This window comes from Cervus elaphus, chromosome 1 (genome assembly GCF_910594005.1).
Source record: "Cervus elaphus chromosome 1, mCerEla1.1, whole genome shotgun sequence".
Lineage (NCBI taxonomy): Eukaryota > Metazoa > Chordata > Mammalia > Artiodactyla > Cervidae > Cervus > Cervus elaphus.
The window spans coordinates 80,027,080-80,033,079 of NC_057815.1; the positions used below are offsets into that span (position 1 = coordinate 80,027,080).

General features: G+C 40.6%; 1 long non-coding RNA gene across 1 annotated transcript in view; it reads right to left on the minus strand.

The window, feature by feature from the left end:
* The window catches only part of LOC122698462, a 38,455-nt gene extending 35,771 nt beyond the window's left edge, over nt 1-2,684 (minus strand). The window contains exon 1 of the long non-coding RNA XR_006342346.1: nt 2,247-2,684. This is a non-coding gene — a long non-coding RNA (uncharacterized LOC122698462). The remainder of the gene's footprint in view (nt 1-2,246) is intronic.
* Nucleotides 2,685-6,000: the final 3,316 nt, after the last annotated feature.

Below are 6,000 nucleotides of genomic sequence, written 5' to 3' on the forward strand. Positions count from 1 at the left end.
TTCTTTCGTTTACTGCAGTCACCTCCTTAAAGGGACTGCCAGCCCTTCACTTCTGCTACTTTTCTGGTTTATCCACCATGTATTAGCCAGAGGGATCTTTCTAACACAGAAATCAGATCACATCACATCCTACCTTCTAAAACCTTCCAATAACTTTCCACTGTGACCCAACTTACCATGACTTATCAGGTCCCATATGATCTGACCTTGATCTTTTTTCTTGGACCTGTTAGCTGGGCTTCAACCATCCTGTCCTTCTTCTTAATCCCTCTAATTTGCCAGACTTCTTCTCGACCCAAGGCATCCACACTGGCCATTTCTTCTTTTGGAACATTCTTCTGTTCCTAGGTCTGCCTCTTGTCATTATTTTTTCAGCCTTTTTTTTTTTTTTTCCCACACCACATGACATGTGGGATCTGAGTTCCCTGACCAGGGACCAAACCTACTCCCCCAGTAGAGGAAGCGTGGATTCTTAACCACTGGAGCATCAGAGAAGTCCCCCTCTTGTCGTCATTTAAATCTCAACTCCAGAGCTACCTTCTCTGAGAGACCATGCCTGATAATCATAGATAAAGCATTGCTCTTCTTCCCTCTGATTCACCCTAATGCCTCATTTGATCCTCATCATAGCACAGATCAATACCTGAAATTACATGAAGTCACCTTTATGTGTTCCTTTTCATGTTTATTGTTTTCTGTTCCTTAGACCGTAGAGGTTTTGTCTTTCTTGTTTGCTGTGGCCTTCCCAGTATCTGACAACAATAAGTGACGGCTCAATATTTGTCCACCAACTGATTGACTTGGAATTGTGGAAAGGAATAATTGAAATCTGGATTATCCAGGGAAAACTTGTGTAGGATTGCTAAAGTTCTTTTCACTTTTAAGATTGGCTCATTCAAGTTATTCTCAAAATACCTTCAGAATTACATACCAGCCCCTTGAGGATCCTTGGTGGGTCAGATAGTAAAAGAATCTGCCTGCCATGCAGGAGACGCAGGTTCCATACCTGGGCTGGGAAAATCCCCTGGAGGAGGAAATGGCAACTCACTCCAGTGTTCTTGCTTGGAGAATCCCATGGACAGAGGAGACTGGTGGGCTACAGTCCGTGGGGTCGCAAAGAGTCAGATAGGACTCAGCGTCTAACACTTTCACTTTCTCCTTTTAGACTGTAGGAGAGGCACTTCCCAATACTAAAAGACAAAAATAACTGGAAAAAAAAACAACATAACAGAAACAGCCCATTGCTATCAAGAAAAGAATGAGAAGACAAAGACAGCTTTTTGTGTCATCCAAAATTCTTTCAATACACAGACTTTAAGGTTCTCGGTATTACTGTGGAAGTTAAAAAGAGAACAGAAAGCGGGCAAGATTTCTCATTTGTGTGCTAAGTCCTCCTGCTGTAACAAAGGTCACTGACTTTACACCCCAGTGTTAGATCAGATGCTGAGCTTATTTTTCAAATGATCCTGTTTTTATGGATGGTGCAGTGCTGTGGATATATGTATATTGAGGGCTTACGCAAGTTCTGTATCTAGACTGGTATTTATCATGAGTAACTACATTAACTCATTTTATGACCAGAGCTCTCAGGACCTGAAAAACTGTGTTCTAATACTGCCTATGCCTGGGCATCTACCTGTTCTCCTCACAAACTCTGTACCTGGCATTAGCAAAAGATTTTGGAATTTATGAGCCTCTAATTTTCTATTTATAAAGAGGAGAAAATTATGGAAGGACATGATCTTTCTCTTCATTGGAAGACTTCTATGCTATAACATGAGAACTTGAGGTGTCATGGAAGGAGGTCTGAATTGGAAATCAGACCTTAAACACCTAAATTCAACAGACATTTATTTTATTCCTATTGTATACCAGATCCTTAGGGTACTAACAGCTGTGATTCTGTAAATTGAAGCAATTTAATTATTATTTAAAGATGAAAGCACTTAATCAGAATAAGAGGGAGTACAGTATAAAACAGGAGCTCTGATTTGGCATTGGCTGCCCTGTCTTTTCTTGCTTGTGCATAATTGTAGACGAGTCACCTAACGCTTCTTGAACTTGGTCTGATTAGGCTTTGGGGGGTAGGATGGGGTAGAATGAGTTGGGAGGGGCAGGCACTGTCATGGGAACAGAGGAAAGTAGAAACAACAGGCTTCCCAAAAGAGCAGAACTGGATGGTGGCTTTGATCCCAAGGCAGCCCTAGCAAAGGCCTCAGCTGCTCCCCGTCTTGATGCTCACTTACCTCCATATCTACCCCATTGCTTCCTCTCCCTCAGCAGCATTCAAATTCTGTGATTCCAAGCAAAGTTTTGTTTAGAAGTGGGTTCTCTGGCTGGGAGAAAAATGGTTTGAACTCTAGCATAAATTCTGCTGACTCAGACCTCTGGCGCCTCTGACAATATGCCAGCATCCCTTTTCTAGCTGCATCCGGGTGCCAGAGAAGTGGGTGAAGCAGGCTGGGAATAAGAGAAGCAGAGAGTAGGGAGTGGCTGGGATTGTGCAAAGTGGAAAGTGCATGCCCTGTTTAACAGAAGAGAAGGACCATGGCACCAGCTAATTGTGGCTGTGCAGGCCTCCACCATGGACAATGCCAAGTAGTCCAGAGTTTTCAAAGCAAGCTGAAAATCCATATTTTTGCATGAAGTTTTCTGATTTTTACATGTTGGCAAGTGATTTCAAAAGTGTTGTCACCACGGGGTTCAAACAGTATACATCTAATATATATCTAGTTGGTCTACAGACAGCCAATCTGCAGTGATTAGACACTAGAGTTCAGATAAAGTCATGACATTTCAGCTCTTGTTCTGGATACTAGCTACGTGTATGTCCGTGTGTGTGTGTGTGTGTGTGTGTGTGTGTGTGTGTGTGTTTACATTCTTGAAATGGAAACTGATTCACTCAGTGTACCTTTTGAGGCCAGAGTTCCTCAGAGAAGTTTGTCACAGAGTTTGGCTACTTTTGGATCAGGGCCCACTGAGGCTGCCTAAGGCCTACCCTTTCAGCAGGAAACTTGATTGGACCAACTTCCACTTCAGAAGCTGTGGCCATGGTAAACTGTGTACCTGATGTATCTAATAAAGAATGAAAATTTTCTCCTCCATAAACAAATGTTTAAATAGAATAAACTGTATTAGTTTCTCCTAACAAAATTCTATTTCTTAATAAGAAAAGGCAATGTTCCATTGCATTTAGGTAGAATTTTGGTGAAATTTTGAGTGGTAACAAGTATAATATATTGGTATCAATAGGCCTTAGAGCAAAGCTCTCATTTGTACCAAAATGTTGGCCCCTTCTAATTTTTAGAAACTTCTGTTTACAAAATTGGCAACTTCTTAGAGTTGAAGTCTCTAACCTCTTTAAACCTTCCTTCCAATCCTTGAATACTCTTTTATGGCATCCACACCATGCTGGCATCACCTGTATTGTGAATATTTCTCTTTACCAGGGAGTGTGCTTCTTTTGGAGGGAGCCTCTTTTATTCTTGGATAGGCCCAGTAATTAAGTTTTTTCTTACGGCACAGAGTCCAACCCACCATCGGCAACCAGTACAGCATATATTTGCTAGATGAAATCTGTTCACGAATTATTTCATACACTATTTACTGGGTAGCAGCAAATATGCCAGGCACTCTCCTAGGATTTTGGATAATATCAGTGAACAGAACAAATCCAGGTTCTTGAAGAGCTGATGTTCTAGTATGGAAACAGGAGGTGATGGGAGAGATAATTCATTGTTGTTCAGTCGCTAAGTATGTCCAACTCTGCAACCCCATGGACTGCATGCAGCATGCTGGGCTTCCATATACTTCACCACCTCCCAGAGTTTGCTCAGACTCATGTCTATTGAGTTGGTGATGCCATCCAACCATTTCATCCCCTAAATTAAAAAAAAAAAAAAAGTCACATAAAATGTTACATGGTAATAGATGGAAAAGAAAAAGTAGAGTTGAATGAGGGGGATTGGGAGGGAAGAGTGAGTTACAATTTTAAATAGACTGCATAGGGAAGGCCTCATTAAACAAAGACTCCCTTTCCACTTCCCAGACCTGCAGAATAATAACAGTAATAATAATAGTGTCTGTTGAATCTCAGCAGAGATTCTAAGCACTTTCTCTGTATGAATTCGTTAAATCCTCATAACAAGCCTGAGATAGCTACTACTTTTATCCTCGTTTGCATAGGTGTACACTGAAGCGTAGTCGTTAAATAACTTGGCTAATATTCTGCAACTAGTCAGAAAGGGTGGGTGACTACCCTTGACCTCTGGTTCCAGGCTTTGGCTCTCAACTGCTCTACACAACTGCTTTTTTTTTTTTTTAATTTTTTACTGGAGTATAGTTGATTTACAATGTTGTGTTAGTTTCAAGTATACACCAAAGTGAATCAGTTATACATAAACATATATCCACTCTTTTTTACATTCTTTCCTTACATAGGCCATTATAGAGCATTAAGTAGAGTTCCTTGTGGTATACAGTAGGTCCTTATTAGTAATCTATTTTTTTTTTTTGCTTCTCTATCCTACTGACTTTGATTGCTAGTTCATGAAAAAAATTTTTAATATATATATTTTATTGTAGTTGACTTACAATGTTTCAGGTATACAGCAAGGTGATTCAGTAATACATATACACATATATTATTTCTCAGATTATTTTCCATTATAGGTTACTACAAGATATTGGCTATAGTTCCCTGTGCTATACAGTATATCTTTGTTGCTTGTGTATCTATTTTCTTTTAAATTAGAAACCTAGCATTTTATTCATACTAAGTCAAACAAGGAGAATCAAAATTGTCATAAATTTTTTAGCTAGGCAAAAATTCATGTTTTCTAAAATACATATATTATACATACTATATATATGTATACAAAAGCTTTTCTACTGCACTTGATAAAGGCTTGAGAAAGAACATCTTAAAAAAAACAGAAGAGATGGAGAAATTGGAAAACATAAACTAAATGAAATGGGAGCACTGAATATGAAATAGAAAATGTCAATGTAACTTTGACTGCAGTTCCCAGTTCCCCTCATTGACCACTGCGCTCTCAAGCCTTCTGATCCCAGGCACGCGCTTTGTCCAGTCTCCTTCATTGTCTGTGATTCCTGGGATGGGATTTAAAGTCTCTGCATCATGCTGAGGTTTGCTGAGAACACTTTAGCTTTATCTGATATCTCTGGACAAGGGGAGCACCCGGAGCTTCATGAAACCCCCTTTGGGCACATTCTGACCAACAACCCTTTCATAAGGTCACACTGCTCAAAATAAACAAGAAATTTTTTCTCAGTTTTGACATAAAAAGACATCTTTTTTTCAGCAAATGTCACTGTGGTTTCAAAGCCTAAGTGTGATGTGTGAACGAGCCTATTTGTAAAGTATTTCCTGCTCAGCCATAGGGTGAAATTATGCAAGCCAGTGAGTCCTGAGAACAGCTGCATCAAATTCTTTACACCTGCAAAAGAAAAACAGTTTTGAAAATAGTTTTTCATTGTTTTTAATTTGGGGATCGGTTGGCTTTCTGTTGTTTCAAACTCTGAAGGACCCTCCAATTCACTAAACCTTCAGCTGGAAAGAGAAGTGAGAAATTGGAAAAAAAAAAAAAAAAAGTTTACCAAATCTAAGGTAGAGACTTCACTGGAATTACATTTCCATTAATGCACTTAACTTCTGGAACCGGCCTGAGGATTGTCCCTTAACGCAATGACAGAAATCCCAGGCTCCAGCCCTCCACTGAGCCCTAGAATCACGCCCTTGGCATCCTGGTAGAGTTTCTTTTCGTGGGGGTGGAGGTGGGGGTGGGGGTGGGTGGCTGGGGGGTCTCGAAACCTCTAGTGTGAGGTGGGGGTGGGTGGCTGGGGGGTGTCGAGACCTCTTGTGTGAGGGAAGCGCAGCGCCAAGCTCCCATGACCTGTTGCATCCTCCCCAGCTTTACAAGCGTTGCATTTCCTGAAATTGTTGCACTGGATCGAAATGCAGGCGACCCCTTCCCCTTG